General features: G+C 47.4%; 2 pseudogenes; both read right to left on the bottom strand.

Annotated features, from left to right (window-relative positions):
• LOC118375223 (voltage-dependent T-type calcium channel subunit alpha-1G-like) overlaps positions 1-19,696 on the bottom strand; it is a 346,606-nt pseudogene that overhangs the window by 266,379 nt on the left and 60,531 nt on the right.
• Positions 15,257-16,818, bottom strand: LOC127915012 (urotensin-2 receptor-like; annotated as a pseudogene).

Below are 19,696 nucleotides of genomic sequence, written 5' to 3'. Positions count from 1 at the left end.
TGGGCTTATGACTCACCCTTAGCTTTATGAAACACATTAAGTTCTTTAAAGAAGCCGTGCCTTTTCCCATTTTACGCCCAGACGCTCAGGACAAGACACAGTGTTTCCAATCTCAAGCTAGGGACATGGTTCAAGCATCTGTTTATGAAGCCTTCTCCCCTTAATGAATCAGCATCCCTTCTTCATTCTTCACCCCTCCAATCCACTTACTCCCAAACAATTTGAGATCAAATCTTACCGGGGAAAGATGAATGAGCGTGTCAGATAGTGACACGGAGGAGTCATGAATATGCATACAGATCTGTTCCATTAGAGGGAGAAATAACGCTCTTTCAGGGGCCTTCTAAGTGCAGGCCAGTTGGCATAATTCAAAAAGCAGAAATTCCTGCACATTTCCCAAAGATTCACTTTTATAGTCCAAATATCAACATATTGATAATCAACTTCATGGTTGTGTCATGTGGGTCCCTACCACTCCCACAACCATGGAATCTAACCAACTCAAATGTCATTCTGTGACAAGTCAGTTGATAATCAATACATAGAAGACTGTACATTCTAAACAGGCTGCATCCTACTTATTAGACTCATCTTCTTTATCTTGTACCTTTTGTGCACTAATTGACAGAAAAATGCATCCGCCATATTAATCAACCTGTGCTGTTATTTCAATGCCGATTAAGGAAAGGACAAAAGCATAGGTACCGTCGTACTCTGTTGATGTAGGCCTTCAACCATTTACTCTATTGAGGTGTAGGCCTGGGACCATTTACTCTGTTGAGGTGTAGGCCTGGGACCATTTACTCTATTGGGGTGTAGGCCTGGGACCATTTGGCTCTATTGAGGTAGGCTCTGGGACTTTATTTGCTCTATTGAGGTGTAGGCCTGGGACCATTTACTCTGTTGAGGTGTAGGCCTGGGACCATTTACTCTGCTGAGGTGTAGGCCTGGGACCATTTGCTCTATTGAGGTGTAGGCCTGGGACATTTACTCCATTGAGGTGTAGGCCTGGGACCATTTACTCCATTGATGTGTAGGCCTGGGACCATTTACTCTATTGAGGTGTAGGCCTGGGACCATTTACTCTGTTGAGGTAGGCCTGGGGACCATTTATCATATTGGGACCATTTACTCTATTGAGGTGTAGGCCTGGGACCATTTACTCTATTGAGGTGTAGGCCTGGGACCATTTACTCTATTGAGGTGTAGGCCTGGGACCATTTATTTACTCTATTGAGGTGTAGGCCTGGGACCATTTACTCTATTGAGGTGTAGGCCTGGGACCATTTACTCCATTGATGTGTAGGTGCAGGGCCTGGGACCATTTACTCTGCTGAGGTGTAGGCCTGGGGACCATTTACTCTATTGAGGTGTAGGCCTGGGACCATTTACTCTGTTGAGGTGTAGGCCTGGGACCATTTACTCTATTGAGGTGTAGGCCTGGGACCATTTACTCTATTTGAGGCACCATTTACTCTATTGAGGTAGGCCTGGGACCATTTACCCATTGAGGTGTAGGCCTGGGACCATTTTACTAGGCCTGTTGAGGTGTAGGCCTGGGACCATTTACTCTGTTGAGGTGTAGGCCTGGGACCATTTACCATTTGGGACCATTTCTATTGAGGCCTGGGACCATTTACTTATTGAGGTGTAGGCCTGGGACCATTTACTCTATTGAGGTGTAGGCCTGGGACCATTTACTCTGTTGATGTGGTGTAGGCCTGGACCATTTACTCTATTGTTGAGGCCTGGGTGTAGGCCTGGGACCCATTTCTTAATACTCTATTGAGGTGTAGGCCTGGGACCATTTACTCTATTGAGGTGTAGACCTGGGACCATTTACTCTATTGAGGTGTAGGCCTGGGACCATTTACTCTGTTGAGGTAGGCCTGGGACCATTTACTCTGTTGAGGTGTAGGCCTGGGACCATTTACTCTATTGAGGTGTATGCCTGGGACAAGTTACTCTATTGAGGTGTAGGCCTGGGACCATTTACTCTATTGAGGTGTAGGCCTGGGACCATTTACTCTATTGAGGTGCAGGCCTGGGACCATTTACCTAGTGAGGTGTAGGCCTGGGACCATTTACTCTGTTGAGGTGTAGGTCTGGGACCATTTCTCTATTGAGGTGTAGGCCCTCTGACCATGTACTCTGTTGAGGTGTAGGCCAGGGACCATTTACACTATTGAGTGTGTAGGCCTGGGACCATTTACTCTATTGAGGTGTTGGTCTGGGACCATTTACTCTGTTGAGGTGTAGGCCTGGGACCATTTACTCTGCTGAGGTGCAGGTCTGGGACCATTTACTCTGTTGAGGTGTAGATCTGGGACCATTTACTCTATTGAGGTGTAGGTCTGAGGACCATTTGCTCTGTTGAGGTGTAGATGGGCCCAGCCAGTATCCCGAGCCCAATCTCCCTCAATGAAGGTACCACTCAACTTTCTGTGGCCCAGGAGCTATCTGTCTGGCTGAGTAGCAGAAGGCTGGCACACAGACCAGTAAGCTTTGTTGGCACGGTTTAAATCCCATTATGTCTTAACTTGATCGCTAAATCCTCAGTCTGCTCCCCATCTTGTCAGTTTATTTCATCCTCAATCAGAGCCGTTCTGTCCGTCCGTCTTGACAACAGATGCATATTCATAATCCAGTTTGTTGTCTTGTCAGGAAGCCATGTTGAAAACATCAATACAGGGATGATTGAAAAGAACTGCACGTTTCAGTATTTGTTATACACATTTTTGTGAAAAGCTAGTTAGTGAGTTTTCACTGAGACGCAGAACCTACAAATCTTCTCCTTAAGCTCTGTTTAGGGGATAGAAGTGCTTTTCATTAGTGCACGAGAGCAGGCGTGTAACCCATCCCCACAGGCACTTCATATGGGGCCTTAGAGCTAGCTATCCTCTCTGTGGAGAGACGGATGAGAGGAGGGAGGGAGGATGGAGGATGAAATTAGGACCGAAGAAAGAAACAATACGATGGAAAAACATGTTAAGTAAACTGTGAAAGAAACCGTGGAAAGTGCAGAGTTAGACATGAGGCGGTGAAGTAGCATAACAATTGTGGTTCACACCAGGGAGCCCTACAGGTAAGTCTGTTGAATTGATCTTTCTCGGTAACAAAACCAGTTGAGGACACCATAGAGATAAAAACATCTACCACGTTGTCACACAGAAAACCTGTGGGATTCAGTAGTTAACATCCAATAGTCACGTTTGAAGAGTGTTTTTGAAAATGCTTTGTTCAATGTGTCCCTACACAGGACTTTGGATCAATACCAAGATAACATAAGGTTGAATTAATAAACACAACATTGAAATTCTGACTGTTCAGACTGGACACTGAAGGCCACTCATCACCACCCTGCTCGAAAGCAGCTGTCCACATTGCTGTGTTTTCAAAAGATTTTTTCATGAATCTCTATTGATCATTTCTCCATAATAAAATCTCAACTTAATTTAGATTTAGCTCCATCCGTGGCTGAAAATGTTCCATGAAAACATTCTTGCGGTTATTTGACCCTAAAGTGGAAGATAAACATAAAGTGCATTCGGAAACTATTTACACCCTTGACTTTTCCACATTTTGTTACGTTACAGCCTTATTCTAAAATGGATTTCATCATCAATTTACACACGATACCCCATGATGACATCATTAATACCCCATAATGACATCATAGTACCCCATAATGACATCACACACCCCCACAGATGACATCATAATACCTCATAATGACATCATAATACCCCATGATGACATCACAATACTCCATAATGACATCATAATACCCATAATGACATCACAATACCCCATAATGACATCACAATACCCCATAATGACATCACAATACCCCATAATGACATCATAATACCCCACAATGACATCTAATACTCCCATAATGACATCATAATACCCCATAATGACATCACAATACCCCCAAAATGACAAAGCGACAAACAGGTTATGTTTGCAAATTCATTAAAAAAAAATCAGTAATACTTATTTTACACAAGTATTCAGACCCTTTGCTATGAGACTCTAAACTGAGCTCAGGTGCATCCTGTTTAGGTGCATCCTGCTCAGGTGCATCCTGAAGGCGACCTGTGGTAAATTGAATTGATTAGACATGATTTGGAAAGGCACACACCTGTCTATATAAGGTCTCACAGTTGACCTGCATATTAGAGAAAAAAACAAGCAATGAGGTTTGAAGGAATTGTCTGTAGAGCTCTAAGACAGGATTGTGTCGAGGCACAGATCTGGGGGAAGGATATCAAAACAATTATACAGCTTTGAACGTCCGTAAGAACACAGTGGCCTCCATCATTCTTACATGGAAGAAGTTTGAACCACCTGGTATCTTCCTAGAGCTGGCTACCCGGCCAAACAGAAATCGGGGAGAAAGGGCCTTGGTCAAGGAGAAGACCAAGAACCTGATGGTCTTCCGACAGAGCTTCAGAGTTCCTTTGTGGAGATGTGAGAACCTTCCAGAAGGACAACTTCATCTCTTCAACACCACCAATCAGGCCTTTATGATAGAGTGGCCAGACGGAAGCCACTCCTCAGTAAGGCACATGACAGCCAGCAGGTTTGCCAAAAAGGACTCTCAGACCATAATGAAACCAAGATTGAACTCTTTGACCTGAATGCCAAGAGTCACATCTGAGAAACCTAGCACCATCAATACAGTGGCATGTGATGGCAGCATCATACTGTGGGATGTTTTTCAGTGGCAGGGACTGGGAGACTAGTCAGGATAGAGGGAAAGATGAACGGAGTACAGAGAGGTCCTTGAAACCTGCTCCAGAGCCCTCAGGACCTCAAACTGGGGCGAAGGTTCACCTTATCTTTAGGACAACGACCCTAAAGCACACACAGCCAAGACAAAGCAGGAGTGGCTTCGGGACAGATCTCTGAATGTCTTGAGTGGGCTCCAGCCAGAGCCCGGACGTGAACCCAATCGAACAGCTCTGGAGAGACCTGAAAATAGCTGTGCAGCGGCGCTACCCATTCAACCTGACAGAGCTATGAAGATCTGCAGAGACGAATGGGAGAATCTCCCCAAATACATGTGTGCCAAACTGACAAAAACAGTTTTTCTTTTGTCATTATGGGGTATTGTGTAATATATTGATGAGCAAAAAAAAAACAATTTAATACATTTTAGAGTAAGACTGTAATGTAACAACATGGAAAAAGTCAAGGGTCTGAGCACTTTCCGAATGCACAGTAAGTCCAGTTTAATTTCCTTAAAGGGAATGTAAACACTTTAGGAAATAGACTCATGCAGATTCTAAATCCTAGTGTTTCCATTCCCTTTAATGTCATTAAAAGAAACCTCCAACTGTAAAACCTCCAACTGTCTCTCATTCCTGCTTCGAGTATGTAACGGGCTGGACAGCGTCTTCTGGAGCGCTATGAGTCCACAAGCCTTCAATTGGCTAAAGCGCAGCCCAGTGTTTACAATTGAAGCAGATGCGTTGCGTTATAATTTCCTATTCGTCCTGCTCCGCCATAACAAACAGAGATGGGGGATAGGCAGCCACTTTCGGCTCTGCTCCGCCATAACAAACAGAGATGGGGGATAGGCAGCCACTACGGCTCTGCTCCTCCATAACAAACAGAGATGGGGATAGGCAGCCACTGGCTCTGCTCCGCCATAACAAACAGATGGGGATAGGCAGCCACTGGCTCTGCTCCGCCATAACAAACAGAGATGGGGATAGGCAGCCACTCGGCTCTGCTCCTCCATAACAAACAGAGATGGGGATGGGCAGCCACTCGGCTCTGCTCCTCCATAACAAACAGAGATGGGGATAGGCAGCCACTCGGCTCTGCTCCTCCATAACAAACAGAGATGGGGGATAGGCAGCCACTGGCTCTGCTCCGCCATAACAAACAGAGATGGGGGATAGGCAGCCACTTTCGGCTCTGCTCCTCCATAACAAACAGAGATGGGGATAGGCAGCCACTCGGCTCTGCTCCGCCATAACAAACAGAGATGGGGATAGGCAGCCACTCGTCTCTGCTCCGATAACAAACAGAGATGGGCAGCCCACTCGGCTCTGCTCCCGCCATAACAAACAGAGATGGGGGATAGGCAGCCACTCGGCTCTGCTCCGCCATAACAAGCAGAGATAGAGGGGATAGGCAGCCACTCGGCTCTGCTCCGCCATAACAAACAGAGATGGGGGATAGGCAGCCACTGGCTCTGCTCCTCCATAACAAACAGAGATGGGGATAGGCAGCCACTCGGCTCTGCTCCGCCATAACAAACAGAGATGGGGATAGGCAGCCACTGGCTCTGCTCCGCCATAACAAACAGAGATGGGGATAGGCAGCCACTGCCTCTGCTCCACATAACAAACAGAGATGGGGGATAGGCAGCCACTAGGCTCTGCTCCGCCATAACAAACAGAGATGGGGGATAGGGCAGCCACTAAAAATTCTGCTCCGCCATAACAAACAGAGATGGGGGATAGGCAGCCACTGCCTCTGCTCCGCCATAACAAACAGAGATGGGGGATAGCAGCCACCGGCTCTGCTCCGCCATAACAAACAGAGATGGGGGATAGGCAGCCACTCGGCTCTGCTCCGCCATAACAAACAGAGATGGGGGATAGGCAGCCACTCGGCTCTGCTCCTCCATAACAAACAGAGATGGGGGATAGGCAGCCACTCGGCTCTGCTCTGCCATAACAAACAGAGATGGGGGATAGGCAGCCACTCGGCTCTGCTCCGCCATAACAAACAGAGATGGGGGATAGGCAGCCACTCGGCTCTGCTCCGCCATAACAAACAGAGATGGGGGATAGGCAGCCACTCGGCTCTGCTCCGCCATAACAAACAGAGATGGGGGATAGGCAGCCACTCGGCTCTGCTCCTCCATAACAAACAGAGATGGGGGATAGGCAGCCACTCGGCTCTGCTCCTCCATAACAAACAGAGATGGGGGATAGGCAGCCACATGGCTCTGCTCCGCCATAACAAACAGAGATGGGGGATAGGCAGCCACTAGGCTCTGCTCCGCCATAACAAACAGAGATGGGGGATAGGCAGCCACTCGGCTCTGCTCCGCCATAACAAACAGAGATGGGGGATAGGCAGCCACTCGGCTCTGCTCCTCCATAACAAACAGAGATGGGGGATAGGCAGCCACTCGGCTCTGCTCCGCCATAACACACAGAGATGGGGGATAGGCAGCCACTCGGCTCTGCTCCGCCATAACAAACAGAGATCGGGGATAGGCAGCCACTCGGCTCTGCTCCTCCATAACAAACAGAGATGGGGGATAGGCAGCCACTCGGCTCTGCTCCACCATAACAAACAGAGATGGGGGATAGGCAGCCACTCGGCTCTGCTCCTCCATAACAAACAGAGATGGGGGATAGGCAGCCACTCGGCTCTGCTCCGCCATAACAAACAGAGATGGGGGATAGGCAGCCACTCGGCTCTGCTCCTCCATAACAAACAGAGATGGGGGATAGGCAGCCACTCGGCTCTGCTCCTCCATAACAAACAGAGATGGGGGATAGGCAGCCACTCGGCTCTGCTCCTCCATAACAAACAGAGATGGGGGATAGGCAGCCACTCGGCTCTGCTCCTCCATAACAAACAGAGATGGGGGATAGGCAGCCACTCGGCTCTGCTCCTCCATAACAAACAGAGATGGGGGATAGGCAGCCACTCGGCTCTGCTCCGCCATAACAAACAGAGATGGGGGATAGGCAGCCACTCGGCTCTGCTCCTCCATAACAAACAGAGATGGGGGATAGGCAGCCACTCGGCTCTGCTCCGCCATAACAAACAGAGATGGGGGATAGGCAGCCACTCGGCTCTGCTCCGCCATAACAAACAGAGATGGGGGATAGGCAGCCACTCGGCTCTGCTCCGCCATAACAAACAGAGATGGGGGATAGGCAGCCACTCGGCTCTGCTCCTCCATAACAAACAGAGATGGGGGATAGGCAGCCACTCGGCTCTGCTCCGCCATAACAAACAGAGATGGGGGATAGGCAGCCACTCGGCTCTGCTCCGCCATAACAAACAGAGATGGGGGATAGGCAGCCACTCGGCTCTGCTCCGCCATAACAAACAGAGATGGGGGATAGGCAGCCACTCGGCTCTGCTCCGCCATAACAAACAGAGATGGGGGATAGGCAGCCACTCGGCTCTGCTCCTCCATAACAAACAGAGATGGGGGATAGGCAGCCACTCGGCTCTGCTCCGCCATAACAAACAGAGATGGGGATAGGCAGCCACATGGCTCTGCTCCGCCATAACAAACAGAGATGGGGGATAGGCAGCCACTAGGCTCTGCTCCGCCATAACAAACAGAGATGGGGGATAGGCAGCCACTCGGCTCTGCTCCGCCATAACAAACAGAGATGGGGATAGGCAGCCACTCGGCTCTGCTCCTCCATAACAAACAGAGATGGGGGATAGGCAGCCACTCGGCTCTGCTCCGCCATAACAAACAGAGATGGGGGATAGGCAGCCACTCGGCTCTGCTCCGCCATAACAAACAGAGATCGGGGATAGGCAGCCACTCGGCTCTGCTCCTCCATAACAAACAGAGATGGGGGATAGGCAGCCACTCGGCTCTGCTCCACCATAACAAACAGAGATGGGGGATAGGCAGCCACTCGGCTCTGCTCCTCCATAACAAACAGAGATGGGGGATAGGCAGCCACTCGGCTCTGCTCCGCCATAACAAACAGAGATGGGGATAGGCAGCCACTCGGCTCTGCTCCTCCATAACAAACAGAGATGGGGGATAGGCAGCCACTCGGCTCTGCTCCTCCATAACAAACAGAGATGGGGGATAGGCAGCCACTCGGCTCTGCTCCTCCATAACAAACAGAGATGGGGGATAGGCAGCCACTCGGCTCTGCTCCTCCATAACAAACAGAGATGGGGGATAGGCAGCCACTCGGCTCTGCTCCTCCATAACAAACAGAGATGGGGGATAGGCAGCCACTCGGCTCTGCTCCGCCATAACAAACAGAGATGGGGGATAGGCAGCCACTCGGCTCTGCTCCGCCATAACAAACAGAGATGGGGGATAGGCAGCCACTCGGCTCTGCTCCGCCATAACAAACAGAGATGGGGATAGGCAGCCACTCGGCTCTGCTCCGCCATAACAAACAGAGATGGGGGATAGGCAGCCACTCGGCTCTGCTCCGCCATAACAAACAGAGATGGGGGATAGGCAGCCACTAGGCTCTGCTCCGCCATAACAAACAGAGATGGGGGATAGGCAGCCACTCGGCTCTGCTCCGCCATAACAAACAGAGATGGGGGATAGGCAGCCACTCGGCTCTGCTCCTCCATAACAAACAGAGATGGGGGATAGCCAGCCACTCGGCTCTGCTCCGCCATAACAAACAGAGATGGGGGATAGGCAGCCACTCGGCTCTGCTCCGCCATAACAAACAGAGATGGGGGATAGGCAGCCACTCGGCTCTGCTCCTCCATAACAAACAGAGATGGGGGATAGGCAGCCACTCGGCTCTGCTCCGCCATAACAAACAGAGATGGGGGATAGGCAGCCACTCGGCTCTGCTCCGCCATAACAAACAGAGATGGGGGATAGGCAGCCACTCGGCTCTGCTCCGCCATAACAAACAGAGATGGGGGATAGGCAGCCACTCGGCTCTGCTCCTCCATAACAAACAGAGATGGGGGATAGGCAGCCACTCGGCTCTGCTCCGCCATGACAAACAGAGATGGGGGATAGGCAGCCACTGCGCTCTGCTCCGCCATAACAAACAGAGATGGGGGATAGGCAGCCACTCGGCTCTGCTCCGCCATAACAAACAGAGATGGGGGATAGGCAGCCACTCGGCTCTGCTCCCCCATAACAAACAGAGATGGGGGATAGGCAGCCACTCGGCTCTGCTCCGCCATAACAAACAGAGATGGGGGATAGGCAGCCACTCGGCTCTGCTCCGCCATAACAAACAGAGATGGGGGATAGGCAGCCACTCGGCTCTGCTCCTCCATAACAAACAGAGATGGGGATAGGCAGCCACTCGGCTCTGCTCCTCCATAACAAACAGAGATGGGGGATAGGCAGCCACTCGGCTCTGCTCCGCCATAACAAACAGAGATGGGGGATAGGCAGCCATTCGGCTCTGCTCCTCCATAACAAACAGAGATGGGGGATAGGCAGCCACTCGGCTCTGCTCCTCCATAACACACAGAGATGGGGGATAGGCAGCCACTCGGCTCTGCTCCGCCATAACAAACAGAGATGGGGGATAGGCAGCCACTCGGCTCTGCTCCTCCATAACAAACAGAGATGGGGGATAGGCAGCCACTCGGCTCTGCTCCGCCATAACAAACAGAGATGGGGGATAGGCAGCCACTCGGCTCTGCTCCGCCATAACAAACAGAGATGGGGGATAGGCAGCCACTCGGCTCTGCTCCACTCCGCTCCAAACACCATCCTATTCCCTATCCAATGCATTACTTTTTTCCCCCTCCATTCCTCTATTGGCCCTGATCAAAAGTAGTATATAGGGATAATACACCTCGCTACCTGAGAGTATGACATCGGAGAAACATTCAACAAGGCTCCGGTGGTGTCTGCTGGCCTAGTATATTAGTCTCTGTGACTCATTTGGATCATTATTATTGATGAGCGTGCCCCAGGCGGCTCTGTGAGGTAAAGTGGCACAGTGACCGCTGCCTCTCTCTCTGACCGCCTGACTCAGCGATCTGACAAGCTAATCCATGTTTCATGAAAGGACATCAGGAGTGTCTGCCATAGTAAATGACCACTAGTAGGGGGGGTTCAGGTCTTGACATATGGTGCTTTCTAACGCAGCTGCTTCAGATGTCATATGATGTCATCTCCATATGATTAGTATGCATTAAATCAGTTTAGGGTTTGATTCTGGGAGTCATAAGTTATCAGCTGTGACCTCCCTCAGCGGTGAGGACATATGCGAATGAGAGAGTCTTCTGAAGTGTCAGGGTGAGCATGAGAGCCAGAGATAAGGGGGAGTGGGTACTTCAAAGAGAGAGAGAAAGTGTTCCTGTGTGTGCATGCGTGTGTGAAAGGAAGTGTATGTTTTATTTCAGGGGGGTTATCAAGAAGGGGCTTAGGTGGTGTGTGTGTGTGTGTGTGTGTGGAAGGGGTGTGGCAATGGGTGAAGTCAGCACATGGACACAAACATTTTAGAGGCCCCCATCTTGGCGGTGTAGAGAAACATAAGCATTTTTAAGCCATTTCTTCAATGGTTTTAGACATTTTCAATTCTCCCTGACTGTCTATTTTGGTGATTGTTAGTTCTCAAAAGGTATATTATTGGAAAATATATAGGTCCATTCTATTTTCTAGGTTCTTTTATATCTGGTTTTGGTCATTAAATTTACACTGAAAGCGTTTTCCCATCCCGAAAATGTATCATAAACAGAAAAGTATGTTTTTACATTTTTATTTATTTACTGTTTGGACAGTAAAACATCTTTTCAGTGGCAGAAAAGTCCCTGTGGGTGAGCAGAGAGTTTGAGGAGGTAGAGATGTGAAGGCAGATGATGGTGTGAAGTGACACTGATACGGTTCCTGATGAAGCAGATTGGACTGAACAAGATTCTGTGCTGTACATGAAGCATGAGGTATGATTTATCCATCGTAGCTGCCACGCGCACAGCACAACTAGAACAGACTCCCTGTCCTGATAAATAGTTTAAAATGTAAAATACATAACTATTGGATAAAACAAAGATATTGATCCAGTCAGATCAATTCTGGAGCACACCCTGATAGGATGATCATCCATTGATGATCAATGAAACACTGATATATGATCAGGAGAAGGAGAATTGTGATGATGTGTAGAAGGCCCGATGAAAACAAACCAAAATAAACACGTAGATTTCAGCACTATGGCCAGCGGTCATACTGGTGTTCCGAAGTTCCGACCTTCAGCACCATGGCCAGCGGTCATACTGGTGTTCCGAAGTCCTGACCTTCAGCACCATGGCCAGCGGTCATACTGGTGTTCCGAAGTTCCGACCTTCAGCACCATGGCCAGCGGTCATACTGGTGTTCCGAAGTTCTGACCTTCAGCACCATGGCCATCGGTCATACCGGAGATCCGAAGTTCCGACCTTCAGCACCATGGCCAGCGGCCATACTGCGTGTTTTCGAAGTTCTGACCTTCAGCACCATGACCAGCGGTCATACCAGTTTATCCCGATGTTCTGACCTTCAGCACCATGACCAGCGGTCATACCATTGATCCCCGATGTTCTGACCTTCAGCACCATGACCAGCGGTCATACCATTTTCTCCCCGATGTTCTGACCTTCAGCACCATGACCAGCGGTCATACCATTTTTCCCCCGATGTTCTGACCTTCAGCACCATGACCAGCGGTCATACCATTTTTTCCCCCGATGTTCTGACCTTCAGCACCATGACCAGCGGTCATACCATTTTTTCCCCCGATGTTCTGACCTTCAGCACCACATGACAGTAGACAGCGACCAGTCAGGTATTACTGAAGCCATCTGCACTCAGAGGATAAAGACTGGACGGTCTACACAGTTTCTTCACCTTAGTGCAAATGAAGGAGATGAGGGCAGGAAAGAGAGGAAAGCCCATAGGTTGTTATTAATAAACGTACCAATAAGGTGCAGAACGAAACCCCCAGCGTGGCTAAAACCCGCATGCCCTTATTATTGGTTGTAATATGATCACCTCTTATGGAGCAGAATTACTTATTTTAAGATTTATTACATGCTAAATAATTTCTCACATTTAGCTCTATATCAGAGCTATGTAACAAGTAAGTGCATGCTTTTTATGATCAGTAAACATCATGCTATTTCAGATAGGCTATGATCAGTAAACATCATGCTATTTCAGATAGGCTATGATCAGTAAATGTCATGCTATTTCAGATAGGCTATGATCAGTAAACATCATGCTATTTCAGATAGGCTATGATCAGTAAACGTCATGCTATTTCAGATAGGCTATGATCAGTAAATGTCATGCTATTTCAGATAGGCTATGATCAGTAAACGTCATGCTATTTCAGATAGGGTTATGATCAGTAAACATCATGCTATTTCAGATAGGCTATGATCATAAACGCCATGCTTGATAGGCTATGATCAGTAAACATCATGCATTGTGATAGGCTATGATCAGTAAACATCATGCTATTTCAGATAGGCTATGATCACAAAGATCATGCTATCAGATAGGTTATGATCAGTAAACATCATGCTATTTCCAGGTATAGGCTATGATCATTTCAAACATCATGCATGCTATTTCAGATAGGCTATGATCAGTAAACATGCTATTTCAGATAGGCTATGATCAGTAAACATCATGCTATTTCAGATAGGCTATGATCAGTAAACATCATGCTATTTCAGATAGGCTATGATCAGTAAACGCCATGCTATTTCAGATAGTAATCATATCATGATCAGTAAATGTCATGCTATTTCAGATAGGCTATGATCATTAAACATCATGCTATTTCAGATAGGCTATGATTAGTAAACATCATGCTATTTCAGATAGGCTATGATCAGTAAACATCATGCTATTTCAGATAGGCTATGATCAAAAACATCATGCTATTTCAGATAGTAGCTATGACTGTGTAAACATCATGCTATTTCAGATAGGCTATGATCAGTAAACATCATGCTATTTGAGATAGGCTATGATCAGTAAACATCATGCTATTTCAGATAGGCTATATAGAATGTCAGGTATAGTACACTTTATTTTTATTTTACGCTACTCAAATGACCAATATTGAGATGGGGTGTGGAGAGAGGTGTACTCCAGCAGTGACTTCTGCTGTAATGCATTGAGCAGGCCTGGGGCTGGTCTCATGAGCTGGGAATGACACAGTTTGAATATGAAGCTATGTTCCACTACTGAGTTGCCCCCTGTTCTTCTCAGCCAGACAGACAGACAGCAATGATCCAGGGCAGAAAGAGGAAGTGCTTTTACTCCTGTGTGACTCAGTCTACTGATCAACAGGTAACTGCCAACATAATGGGAACATTTGAGCAAATGAGGGATAGAAAGTCATATTGAAAGCAGGTGCTTCTACACAGGTGTGATTCCTGAGTTTATTAAGCAATTATCATCCCATCATGCTTAGGGTTATGTATAGAAATGCTGGGAAGGCCATTATTTTGGCTACCAATTACTATGCCCACATCCACAGGGCATGAGTGGTCTCTGAATGGTTGAATGAGCATGTTTTAAATCATATGCATTGGTTGTCAGTCACCAGATCGCAACCCAATTGAATACTTATGGGAGATTCTGTGGGCGGCACCTGAGACAGCGTTTTCCACCACCATCAACAAAACACCACATTTCTCGTGGAAGTATGGTGTCTCATCCCTCCAATAGAGTTCCAGACACTTGTAGAACCTATGCCAAGGTGCATTGAAGCTGTTCTGGCTCGTGGTGGCCCAATGCCTTATTAAAACACCATGTTGGTGTTTATTTTGGCAGTTACCTCTGTATTTACACTTCACCTGTCTGTTGAGTCTGCTGAGCTGTATCTTCCACCTCCACGGTGTGTCTTCCTCCCTGGTGGTATTCAATGAAAGTACTTATTAGAGTCGACCTGCCTCACTGTCTCCACGGATAATACACGGTGAAAGACAACAGGAGTAAGTCAGGTAGAACAAAGCACAAGAAATTCAGAGTAAAAATAAAATGTAAAACCGCTCTCTGCCCTGAGTTGACACGGCTCTGATTGACCTGTCCACTGTCCAGTCATATCTAACTTGAGGGACAGAAAGAAAGAAATGGAGGGGAGGTGAGGAAAGGAGGAAGGAATGAGAGAATGAAGGGAGGGAGTGAGGAAGGAAGCAAGCAAGGAAGGAAAATACAACAGAAATTGTTTTTGGCTGCAATTTTTTTCCCCAAAGGTCCATACAGTACTATTAAAGGCCCAGTGCACTACTTTTGTGAAAAAATATTTATTTCCCAAAATAAATATTTATTTGTTAATATATATTTAGTTATTGAGATTTTTCATGGGGTGCTGTAGCACCCCTACTTCCCGCTGCTATGTATAAGGCGTATTACTTGACAAAGATCCAACTAGGATCAAAATGTTGTATTGTTTGTGTGTCTGATAAAATCACCATACCAGAGTTGCTGACATTGCTTTTTTTCTAGCATAACACAGCAACCATAATATATCCAGCCATATCACAATGTAAAGCTTAGCAAATTACTTGTGTGCTCTTGACAGGTGCGTAAAAGGGTTGATAATTCGTTCGTAAAGGGACGATAATAGATAGACTGTTTACCTGTTGCGGTTAAAAAAAACACTCTCCCTTTGTAACGCTCACTGTCCCCTCACAGTCCCCATCACCAGGATCTCCGAGTTAAACTCAAACTGATTCGAGGAGGATGCCGACTTCCCGCAGGAATACAAGCTGGGAGTACGCTGCTTAAACGACGACGTGTAGCGGTAGAAGCTCTTGTGTCTGTTCTTCAGGTATTCCCTATAGTTCTTAGTGAGGAGGGTGTAGAGGAAAGGGTTAATGCAGCTGTTGGTGTAGGTGAGACAGGCCACCAGGTAGTTAATACAGGTGCGCGTGTTAGAGGCTAGGCTTAACGGTTTGTTGTGGTACAACGGGAACAGTTGCCATATCCAGAACGGAAGGAAACACGCCCAGAACACCAGAACTATAGTGAAAATCATTACCAAGACTTTCTGCTTCGGGGATCGCATGTTCCTTTTGTTGACGACTGAGTTCTTCTGGGACTCTAAATAAGTGCCGGCTAACTTTGTATACAGATAGCCGATAATCAACTCCAGGCGCCACGATGCTCGTGCCAAATAAAACGGTCAGGTAGATCTTATACGCCCGGGGTGCCCAGGTTGGCGCGCACATCCTCTTCACTGCTCCGTCGGGCGCGCTCTTGGTGGTCTCCGTGACCATGACCGTCATGGGTAAGGTGAGGACCAGGGAGAGAAGCCAGACCCCCCAGGCCAGGGCTTTGCGGTAGCTCTTGGAGCGCCAGACCGTGTCCAGGGGCTTGGTGACGGCCAGGTATCGCTCCGTGCACATCACAGTGAGGGTAAAGATGCTCGCGTGCATGGTGAGCAGGTCCAGGCTGAGGAGAATGCGGCAGCCCACATCTCCGAAGTACCAGTCTTTGAGGAAGTAGGTGCACACCACGAACGGGATGGTGGAGAGATACAGGAGATCCGCTAGCGCTAGATTAATGATGGAGATGCACATAGAGGTGGCGAAGCGGATAGAATGACACATCACTACCAGAGTGTACACATTCCCCGTCACGCCGACTATGTAGACGACCGACAACAAGGTCCCGAAAGTGGAGGTGATAACCAGCTCATCCACAATGCTCCCCGAGCCGCTGTTTGGAGCGGGCAGACTGACGTTCTGGTTAACAGTACTGTTGTGGTTCATCGCGCCGCGTAGAGCCTCTCCGATGTCGTCCCGTTGTTGTAACAGTATTGTGTTTATGGTGGAGAAGTTGTAAAAGACGCAGCAGTTTAATTTGCTAGTGAAGCGCACCGGTGCAGGTTGTGTGTTAACGTTGGCGATATCGGTCTGCGCTCGCTGCCTCTGCTCCTCTCGGCTTCTCCTGACGTCAGTCATCGAACTCTTCCCCAGTCACACTCCCGTGGGTCTTGCATTACATATAAAAACACAACACAATATATAGTACCCTATGTAGTAGCCTACACTGTATTTCATTCATTGAGTTCATCCATGAGAGGTGACAAAATAAATCACGTATAATTTTCAAAACAAGAAGCTGCATTTCATGCATGATTTTTAGCAGGCAAGGTAAACTCTTTAACGAAGATTAATTGAGTGTCGACATTCTACCACAGGAGGTTGGTGGCAATTTAATTGGGAGGACGGGCTCGTGGTAATGTATTGAGCATTCAGTGTAAATGGTATCAAATGAGCACTAAACACATGGAAACCATGCTGCATTCATCGCCCTGTTCCAGCCATTATTATGAGCCGTCCTGTGCTCTTCAGCAGCTGCCACTTTCTACAAATGTAGTTGCAGTTCATTGTAAATGTTTACAACGCCCATTCAGACAGAGCGCGAGACACTTTTACGTACATATCTGGGGTTATTAACACAACAGTGACTTGTCTCCATCGCTAAGGGGACTGTACATTATTTATAAGGAGGGATACCTGAGAAAATCATTTGTAAGCATTACTTTTTCAACGAAGTCAAAGGTTGTGGGTTCGGGCAGACCACTGTGTGAATTTATCATCTTATTTGTGGTCTTTGAATTGTTTTGTCTTTTCTAAACGCATTTCATGCAGTTCTACTGTTACATGAGTGCAGACAAGCAGAATATTGTTTAGTACCACAACAGAGCATGACAGTGAATGAGCGCATGCAGCTAGCTGCACCTGAAACGTTTATGTCTACACAGCTATTGTTCAGAAGACGACAGTCTGTTTGAACAATACTAAAGTTGTTCCTTCAACTGTAAATCTGAGCGCAGCAGAGCCAGTTACGACTGAAGTATCTGATCGCCAATAGATTAGAGAAAATATGAAAAAACAAATATTCACACAACAAGCGCATATCACCAGTTATTCTTTCTTCATGTGGAAAACAATCATTTTCAAATGTTGTCACAAAATAGATTTGTGTTGACTGTGATTAGGCGTGGGACTATAAGAACATTTGCCAGGGCTACATTAACAAACTACTGTAGGCATGCATACTGATGATCCTCAAAACGTAGACTGGTCAAACTCGTGTTTCTAAAAGTGAATTCAAAGGCACTGTGTAACCTAATAAGGCATTTTTTCATTTCATTATTATTTTGAATTATAAATAATAGTTTTTAAATGTTATTTTATACCACTTAAATGTGAAATGTATGGACATGTTGTTGAAATGATGAGTGCTCCTGCCAGTCTGCAGTGCGCTCTAAATGCTTCACAATTTATTGATCAAATTGCAGCTATAGACTTAGCTTAATAATAATATAGCCTAAATCATACATTTTCATTCCTTCGTATATGCACATTACATGACTGACTTAAGAGTTAGTATGTTTGTTTAACAGCCTGTTGAAATGTCAATCGTCAATTGCTAGCAACCACAGGAGGCTGGTTAGGGGAGGACGTTCATAATAATGGAAAGGGTGAGATGGAAAGGTATCAAACACCTGGGAAACATGTTTGATGTGTTTGATACCTTCCGTTGACTGATTCCATTCCCCATTCCGTTGACTCCATTCAGACATTACTATGAGCCTGTCCTCCCCTCTCCATTCCTCTCACCATTGAGCCTGCCTCCCCTTCATTCCATTGACTCCATTGCAGATATTACTATGAGCCTGCCCTCCTCTCACCATCTCCAGCTATTAATATGAGCCTGCTTCCCTCTCATTCCCTCCATTCCAGCTATTACTATGAGCCTGCTCTCTCCACCATTATCTCCATTGACTCCATTCCAGCCAGTACTATGAGCTCTGTTTCTCCTCACCATTCCATTGACTCCATTCCAGACATTACTATGAGCCTGCTTCCCTCTCACCATTCCATTGACTCCATTCCAGCCATTACTATGAGCCTGCCTCCTCTCACCATTCCATTGACTCCATTCCAGCCATTACTATGAGCCTGCCTCCCCTCTCACCATTCCATTGACTCCTCAGACATTACTATGGTCCTGTCCTCCCTCTCACCATTCCATTGACTCCATTCCAGCCATTACTATGAGTTTGTCTCCCCTCTCACCATTCCATTGACTCCATTCCAGCCTATGAGCCTGCCTCCCCTACCATTCCATTGACTCCATTCCATTACTTTGAGGCTTCCCCTCTCACCATTCATTCCCATTCCAGCCATTACTATGGCCTCTCTCACGCATTCCATTGACTCCATTCCAGCCCTCTCATCTCTCCTCACCATTCCATTGACTCCATTCCAGACATTACTATGAGCCTGTCCTCCTCTCACCATTCCATTGACTCCATTCAGACATTACTATGAGCCTGCCTCCTCTCACCATTCCATTGACTCCATTCCAGACATTACTATGAGCCTGTCCCCTCTCACCATTCCATTGACTCCATTCCAGCCATTACTATGAGCCTGTCCTCCCCTCTCACCATTCCGTTGACTCCATTCAGACATTACTGAGCCTGTCCTCCCTCTCACCATTCCATTGACTCCATTCCAGCCATTACTATGAGCTGTCCTCCTCTCACCATTCCATTGACTCCATTCCAGCCAGTACTATGAGCCTGCCTCCTCTCACCATTCCATTCACTCCATTCCAGCCAGTACTATTGAGCCTGTCCTCCCTCTCACCATTCCATTTCCCAGCCAGTACTATGAGCCTGCCTCCTCTCACCGTTCCGTTAGGCTCATTCTTCAGACGTTGCTATGGCCTGTCCTCCCTTCACCATTCCATTCACTCCATTCCAGCCATTCCTCCTCTCACCATTTCACTCCATTCATCCCGTTTGACTCATTCCGGTTACTAGGGCCTGTCCCCTCTCACCATTCCATTGACTCCATTCCAGCCATTACTATGAGCCTGCCTCCCTCTCACCATTCCATTGACTCCATTCCGACATTACTATGGTCTGTCCTCCCCTCTCACCATTCCATTGACTCCATTCCCGACATTACTATGGTCCTGTCCTCCCCTCTCACC

This window comes from Oncorhynchus keta, chromosome 3, assembly GCF_023373465.1.
Source record: "Oncorhynchus keta strain PuntledgeMale-10-30-2019 chromosome 3, Oket_V2, whole genome shotgun sequence".
Classification (NCBI taxonomy): Eukaryota; Metazoa; Chordata; class Actinopteri; order Salmoniformes; family Salmonidae; genus Oncorhynchus; species Oncorhynchus keta.
Note: the sequence above shows the minus strand (reverse complement) of the source record. Positions and strands in the feature narration are given on the sequence as shown.